Source organism: Canis lupus, chromosome 14, assembly GCF_011100685.1.
Source record: "Canis lupus familiaris isolate Mischka breed German Shepherd chromosome 14, alternate assembly UU_Cfam_GSD_1.0, whole genome shotgun sequence".
Taxonomy (NCBI): Eukaryota; Metazoa; Chordata; class Mammalia; order Carnivora; family Canidae; genus Canis; species Canis lupus.
Genome location: NC_049235.1, coordinates 19,725,286 through 19,733,987, shown reverse-complemented (window position 1 = coordinate 19,733,987; position 8,702 = coordinate 19,725,286). Strand labels below are relative to the sequence as shown.

Genomic DNA, 8,702 nt, shown 5'->3' with positions numbered 1-8,702 from the left:
TGTCAATAAACTTAAAATAACTTCTTCTATGGACTTTGATTATTAGTGCAAATCCACATGTATGTTTGTGTGTGTGTGCGTGTAAAATTAGGTTTACATATACAGATTTATATTAGATTTGTATATGTTTATGTATATACTTTCTTTGAGGCTAAAACAAATTATCAAGAATATTAGCCCCTTTCTGGCAATGTGCCAATTCAAAGGAACTTAAAAAAAAAACTCAATGAGAGACTGATCTCACATAAAATGTAATTCTGGATCTGAGCCATCATAGGGGCTATCTCTACAGCTGTCCTGTGGCTTTTATCTGGCAGTATGTATGGGAATAACTAGAATCATGATTCATTGCTGAAAGAAGGAAATCTAGGAGATGGAGTCCACGTGGTCTTGCTGATGGCAAGAGAAACTTGACCAGTGTTTGCTACCCAAAGCTAATGAAAAACTCTAGGGGAAATGGTAAAATCCAGTGTTTATTTGACTTCTAAAAATATATCTAGACATTTTGAAAAATATTTCTGAGTTTCAAAAAATCCTTTAGAATAACTCAGAACTTCAGATCTTAATCTAGACCTTACAAAACTTATTATCATCTTTTCTCTTTATATGTAATACTACCATTCATTTGAATATATAGATTGTTTTATAATTTCCATCCTCTAATCTTCATATTATTGACATACTGAAATTATTTCATTGCTTGTTTTAGCTTGTGAATATACAGAATTATGAGCTCTTAAAAACTTGTCAAGTAAATAATTTAATTAAACATCTAATATTCACACACTGTTATTCTTTTATATCACTAATCCCTTCAATAATCTTTGATAATCCCTACATCTCTATTTAAAATTGTAATTAGGTTATTGTGTTTTGCCATTTCCACCTTATGTTAGTTTTTATAACTCTTTGAATCATTTTGACCCATACATATGAGATTAAAATATCTATAGAGTGTATGTTCAGGTTCAGAAATCTTATTTGCTCAGCCATAATGAGGTTTTCTTAAAACGAGGATTAAATGGTAATATTCATAAAGGGCTGAGTATTTTATCTCTCACAGTAGTGCTAAACAAACATTTATTAATAGATAAACCATCTTATTGTTAATATTTTTTGTTGTTTAATATTTTTGTATTATAAATAGTACTTCACTGCCTTTAAATATTAACGTTAGAGTTAATACTCTAGAATACTTCCTTGGGTTATGATTCTCCCCAAAGAAATACCAGGCAACAGATTTTGGTTGTTTTGACAGTTTCTGCTGGGCATGTTACCTATTTTATAGCAAATTCATAGTGCAATTAGTAATGTCCCTGTTCATAGTCCCATCAACTGTGGGTTATATAATATTTTCTTATTTTGTTAACTTATCAGGCATGTTTTGGGACTATCAAGCAATTTTTCTCAAAACACGGGACATGAAGCTTCTGCATCAGAATCACTTGGGATGCCTGTTAAATATTTCAGAAATCTAGCTTTCTTGCAGATCTTCTCAAAGTGTCTCTTGAGATGGGATCTGGAAATCCCCATGTTGAACAAACTTCCAAGGCAATTCTTAAGCACTCTAAAGCTTCAGAACTACTGCCTTATAATTATCTTAATTTGTATTTCTTTAACTGAGAATAAGGCTGAGCATAATATCCTAGACCTGCAGGTATTGTAGCAGCTGGCAGGTTTTCCTAGCAGTAAACAAATCTCTTAAATCCTTTCTTGCTCCTGCTCTCTGATTTGTTGGTTGTGGTCTGAAACGCAATTTTGAAGAGGGCTGCATGTTAGACAAGTCTAAATGTTAATATTTTAGGGAACACACAGATTGCAGTTGTACCTGCTGTAGCTGTTACAGTCTTCCTGTTATTATGACACTTGCATAAGCTAATGTTGGAAAAGGAAATGGATGGTGTGGTCATGAGTTTGAAAGAACTGATTGGCTGTCTTGGCAGAAGGAATAGTAGTTTCCTGAGAAAGAAAACAGGAACCTACTACCCCAGATAAATAAAGTAACTAAGACAATGAAATTAACAAAAGGCTTCTCATGTTTTTATGTACAATGGTATATTTAACCACTTTGTCCATTTCAATTTGCTTACCTTTAAAATTTACTCTATCTCTGAAACTTTAATTTTTTATTAAGAGATCAGTTAAGGGACACCTCGTTGGCTCAGTGGTTGAGCATATCTCCCTTTGGTGCAGGTTGTGATCCCAGGGTCCTGGGATCAAGTCCCACATCAGGCTTCCTGTGGGGAACCTGCTTCTCCCTCTGCCTATGTCTCTGATTCTCTGTGTCTCTCATGAATAAGTAAATAAAGTCTTTAAAAAAGAGAGTGAGAGATCAGTTAAAAAATTAAAAAGAAAGAAAAATAAAAACAAAGTATAGAAGGACTGAAGACTAAGTGTGTGTATGGGTAAGGGGGAAGTGTTAGAAATACAGTTTAGCAATAAGAAGTAGATTATCAGTGGACTCATAAAAATGCTTAATGACTTCAAGAAATATAGATGAAAAAGTGAGTTATAAAATTAATATATTGAGTAAACCTATTATAGGCACAGCTAAAAAGCAGTGCTTTCCTTCATATCTCATACACTCTTTCTCCCAAAATGTGTCCAGATAGTATATTTGTATTGTTAAACCAAAACAGAGTTAGATAGGCATGGAGTAATAAATTATTGTTTTCTATTTTTAGCCTCTACCATCAGAAGGTAAGTGGATTTATCTGGAAGTCTTCTTCAGAAAGCCATTTTGAGAAAAGAGATTAAATTATGGAGCAAGAATGCAGGATTCCTTTTTTTTTTTTTTTTTTGGCCTACTAAGTAGAGCCTCACACAGACAGAGAGCGGAAGGGAACTAGCTCTCCTTCAACACTTAGTGTGGACAGGCACTGGGCTGGAGGCATTAGTATGTATTTTCTCACTTAGTTTTCTCAGAAAATTGTTGAGCAAGCAATAACTCACATTTACAGCTTTCAAACAAGAAGAATTAGGGAACTCTGCACCTGTAGAGACACACTTACCTAAATCTGTTAGCCTGACCCTCAGAGTTTTTAATGTATTTTCAATTCCTTACTATATCCTCTACCTGATTGAGTCTTTGTGTCCTTCTATCTCAGAAAATGCCATTATTACTAATGTCTGGACTGAGTGTGCATGTGCCTGTGTGTGTGTCCATAATGGATATGTAATATGTTCATTTTGCAACAGTTTTCATCAGTATCTTTATATCTAATTAAAAGTTTTCTACTACATCATTTTAATGAGCCTATTGTATTCCAATGCAGGTACCATAACTTGTTTAACCAGGAGAATTTTAAATGTAGAATTAGTTGAAAATCAGTGGAAGAGCATATTCATGAAATGGGCTTAGGCCTCTCTTTTTCTAAGGCCTCTCTTTTTCTTAGGTCCTCCACCACTGACCTTTGCTGGACTGGGGACTGGTCACACAGAATTTCAGTTTGCCCATCTCTAAAACATCTGTTGACTACTCATCTCCCTCTGAGATATACAACAATGTTTCATATCCATATTCTCAGGCAAGAAAGAAACATTCAGAATGTATAAATAACAGTGACATAACTTATACAATATTAGGCACAGAATCGATTTGAAAAATGATCTAGGCTACCACCTTATTTTCAAGAAAAGATGACAGAGGCCCAGGAAATTTATGTGCTTCGTCTAGGATTAGAATGGTAAAACCAAGATTAGAACTGGTTCTCAGATCTGAGTCTGATGCTCACTCTACTTTGTTACTACTGCTTTCCTAAGAGACTACGTTTTGGACAGTGAAATAGTAGCATTTGTACCTAGCATTTGTATTGTATTTTCACACTCACTATCTTCTCTGAATTTTTTTTACCCCTCTCAGGTAAACCTCATGACCTCCCTTTCTTCCACTGGAAGCCAGGGTAAAGAGGGATAAGAAATGCGTTGAGGCAACATAGATAGAGGTGGGGCAACTCACGGGAGTAGTATCTTTGATGCCAATACTGTGCCACGTCTTTTATGTGCATTACCTCATCCTTTCCTCACCTCAGTGAGATACTGTTACCAAACCCGTTTTACAGATAAGGAAAAGAAATTTCAGTGAGATTGTGGTCACTCACTAGGATATGACCTAACTGGGATTTGAATCTGTGTTGCCTGACCACAAAGCCCACACTCTTAATCGCTTTATCAGGTTGAATTCATATGTTCAGTCTTTTCAGTCAATTTTTTATTTGCTCACCAAACAATTGTGAAGGTCCAGTTTATGTCAGCCTCTGTGTCAGGTGCTAAAAAGAAAAACAACAACAAATGAGACATGTTCTAGGGCCTGGGGGAGAGAATTTTATATGTAAAAATATAATACTATGTTGCAGGAAGTTTGATAGAAAAATGTCCAAGGTCAAGGTGGTAGGGGTAATTCAATTTGTACCACTGCTTCTTTAGCATTGAATGCCTTTCCAGAAATCTATGACTCATAAAGGATGAGTTTGAGTGAGCCTAAAGAAACAAACTTTAACCCCCAAGTTGAAGTCTGTAGTTGGCTGAGTGGCTAATCTGGCATAGTATCATGATATTTCAATAGCCCTGTCTGCATCAAGTTTCTTTACAAAAAGGAGGTGAGACTCTTGACATGTTACTTGTGACACTGGTAAAGACTAATAATGACAATGACCAGTAAACATTTGCTAAATGTAAAAATAAAACACAGTCCTAATCATCTCATCAATAATGGACTAAATACAATTTAGATTTTAAATTAAAATTGTTGGCGCATGGCTGTTATAACAAAATACCATAGACTGGAAGGCATAAGCAACAGACATTTATTTCCTCATGATTCTGGAGGCTGGAAAGTCCAAGATCAAGGTTCGGCCAGTTGGATCCTGGTAAGAGTTCTATTCCTGGCTTGCAGGTGGCAGCCTATTTCCTGTGTCCTCACATGGTGGAGAGAGAGTAGTATCTTTCTCTTCTCATAAAGCCACTAATTGCATCATGAAGATCTGACCCTCATGACCTTATCTAACTGTCTCTCGAAGGCCCCACCCTCAAATGTCACCACAATGGGGGCTAGGGCTTGGACACATGAATTTTTAGGGAACACAGTTCAATTTACATCACTGGGATTCTGCATTCAACACTATAAAACAAATAGTATGAGCGCACATTTATTATTCACTGTATGCCTGAGGAAACCACATTACCTTCCATGTATATGTCTTACACCTTGATGGATTCTTATTTTTACTCTGATATTTCTAAGGGGTTTGAATGAAAAATTCAGTTATTTGTTTATGAGCTAAAATGAGTGATGTGGAGAAAGTGGCAACAATAAAAAAGTAAAGAATCATGTCCCTTTGGTTTGAGTTGCGAATGAGAAATTTCTGCTCTTGGAAACAAATTAAGAATTTGCATGAAAAGTTAAATACCAAAGTCATGCCTTAAAGCTGCTAGTAACACTCAACAATGTTGGTGTAATTTTGGGAAATGTTTGCAGCTAGAGTTCATGTTTCATTACAGTGAGTGGAATACTAATAAAAATTATCAGAAAAAGAGACTGGTAAAGAGGGACGCCTGGGTGTCTCAGTGGTTGAGCATCTGCCTCAGCTCAGGGTGTGATCCTGGAGTCCCGGGGCTCGAGTTCCACATCAGGCTCCCTGCAGGGAGCCAGCTTCTTCTTCTGCCTGTCTCTGCCTCTCTGTCTCTCTGTGACTCTCGTGAATGAATAAATAAAATCTTAAAAAAAAAAAAGACTGGTGGAGAAATGAATACAAATGTTATAAGTGAACAACAATTTGGAGATCACAGATAATAATATCATGATTTTCTAGAAAATGGAAAATTTTATTTTATATACTAGGCAGAGCAAAAGTCATTTTGAGTAATAAAGGATGGTGGATTTAAAGACTCTGGGTTATTCCTGCAGCCCAGTATGCCTTGACAAATCTCCAACTCCTCTGAATTTTCTCATATGTAAAATGAACCTTTGTCTCTCTCCTTTTTTTAATGATTTTATTTATTCATGGGAGACACAGAGAGAGGGGTAGAGACACAGGCAGAGGGAGAAGCAGGCTCCCTGTGGGGAGCCTGATATGGGGCTTGATCCCAGGACCCCGGGATCATGACCTGAGCCAAAGGCAGATGCTCAACCACTGAGCCACCCAGATGCCTCTCTTCCTTTTCTGCCAATGAGTATACTTATTAAGACTCTATTATATACCCACTGAGGGCACCTAAGCTAAGGGAAAACTCTCAAAGCTAAAACAAAAAACAAAAAACCTTTCTCATAAGATAGGTTTAAATAAGACTTTGTATGAGAAAGGCCTGTAAAAATGTTCAACATTTTAAGTATATTAAGTACTTTTCCCTTTGGAGTTGACTTCTGATTTCAGGATTAATGAGCCAGGGGAGTTTTGTTCATGCCCTTATTAAAGGAAATAAGATTAGTGACTTAGATAAGTTGAAAACCGAGTTCATTAAACCAAATAATTTTGTATAGTTCCTCAAGTCCTCTATAGTTTCAGAACAATTAAAGTAAGCAAGGTAATACTAATTATACATTCTGAATTTTAGAAAAAGTTGAAAGCTAGCTCCTTCAGCCTTATCATGTATTCTGAAAGTTAACCATAAAAATCAACTGAGCCTCAGAGGGTTTGATGATTTGGCGGGTCAATAGCAAAATGATCAAAACGACACACATTTCGTTTTCTTACTCACCAGCACCGCATCACATTAATTGCGTGCCTCCCAGGCATTGCAGTGCCAGTCACTGGACTTTTGGTTTCAGGGTACTGAGTCTTCAGGGAGGGTGTGATCACGGTGCTGCGCAAAGCCCATGTCTTTTCCAACCCTGCCCCTGTTTTTCTCCTTGCAGTTATGTGATTTAGCATATTGGATGTGAAAAGAGAGCATGATGGAATGACTGAAAGAAATCATACCTTCCAGTTTCCTCCAAGAAACCTCTTGGGAAATGGAGGGAGAGAGAGACTCTTTGCTTATTAATATGTATTTCCTATAAATGCCTTAGAAATGAATGCTGTTTCTGAATCACTGAAGCCAATTACATCAATCTATCACAAAAAAGTTCTAAAACACATCTCTTCTTCAGAAACACAAAGGGACACATCCCAAATGTATACTAGAAAAGCCTCTCCCTCATGGCAGAGTTGCTTAGAATGAAGAGCCTCATAAATTGAATTTCAAATTAAATAGGCCTACTAGTAATTGCTCAAAATGGGTTTCTAGGCTTGAGGTTGGCAATGCTATGGCATATTTACAAGGTCCGAGCTTGTCCTTGACATTTGACTACTGTTTTCTTTTAGGAGATCAAAGGGCCAAAAATATGTTATAAAATCTATGTCTATTTCATTCAGGTTTTGACAGTTCAGAGGGAACAAACATTTCTAATAGGATAGGACTACTTAGCCCAATATTCAAAATTGTAAGACTGGCTTATTTACTAATAGGGATTTGGATCATTTTTGGAACTTTGCTGGGAGAAGAGAGGCTTGAATAAACTAAGTTCAGTTTAAGTGGGAAAACTGCAAAATAAGGGTTTTGGTTTATTAGCTCTTTATATCAAGCTTTTGATTAAAGAAAACAGTTGTATAAAAGAATTCCATTTTAAGCAAACACCTTCATTATTGATAGCAGTCTCAGGAGAATGAATCAGTGTGTTTCTTTGAGCAATTGGTTTGTTTTTATCTCAATGGACCCTGTATATTTTATAACTGATGTTTCCTTCTGCATTTTATCTGCTAGAAAGATTAGAGTCCAAATTCATAGCTCATTTTTTGCAAATGTATCAGACTTTATAGCAAGTACTTTGAATACAAACATCACTCCTAATTCTATCTTTTCTCCTTTTACTTTTATCTGGTTCATCCCACATACACCAAATATATTTTATCTTACTGCACGGTATCTTTTTATGAATTTTCCTAAGCATTTTTCTTGAAACAAGGCGGAGTGCACATAGATAACAATTATTCATAATAATGTTTGCAGGGTCAGTGAATGCATAGAAAATGACAAATATTAATATTCAAAACGAAGTGCCATTCTGTAATACTAGAATAAATTACTCCAAGCTGTAGTTTAGAAACAAAGTCCTGGTGATTTCAACTAATTCTAAAGTACCTATAAATTCTGGCTACACAAAGCTAGGCAAAAGGATGGAGAGTTCTATTTTTTTTTTAAACCTCCACATATAAGAGGGTGGCTTATATGTGGTTCAGCGGTTTAGCGCTGCCTTTGGCCCAGGGTGTGATCCTGGAGACCTAGGATCGAGTCCCACATGGGGCTCCCTGCATGGAGCCCGCTTCTCCTTCTGCCTGTGTCTCTGCCTCTCTCTCTTTCTCTCATGAATAAATAAATAAAATCTTAAAAAAAAAAAAACTGGACTGGATTCCCTGCAAACTCTGCTTGATAGTTGTTTATTTTCCCTGCTTACAATTGTTGCTTTTGAAGATTTTAGGGCCAGGCCAAGGTTGGTAATTATTAGTTTGCACCATTCTAACAATACTAGTTGTTAAGCTATTAAAAACTATTAAACTACTTTCCATATCTGTTGGTAAAGAGACCTTGCCCTGCTAGTTATCCTCCAATTGTTCTGGCCATTTTGGCCATCCCCTTACACAGCTGAGCCCTGCCTGTAATTCGTCAACTAAAGGGTTAATGCCAGACACAACAGGTGGCCTCTGATAAACTGCTTCATTCTGATT

At 36.4% G+C, this 8,702-nt stretch overlaps 1 long non-coding RNA gene across 1 annotated transcript in view; it reads right to left on the bottom strand.

Annotated features, from left to right (window-relative positions):
- Nucleotides 1-4,195: 4,195 nt before the first annotated feature.
- Nucleotides 4,196-8,702, bottom strand: part of LOC111098759 — a 28,025-nt gene continuing 23,518 nt past the window's right edge. Inside the window, exon 3 of the long non-coding RNA XR_005369384.1 lies at nucleotides 4,196-4,268. This is a non-coding gene — a long non-coding RNA (uncharacterized LOC111098759). The remainder of the gene's footprint in view (nucleotides 4,269-8,702) is intronic.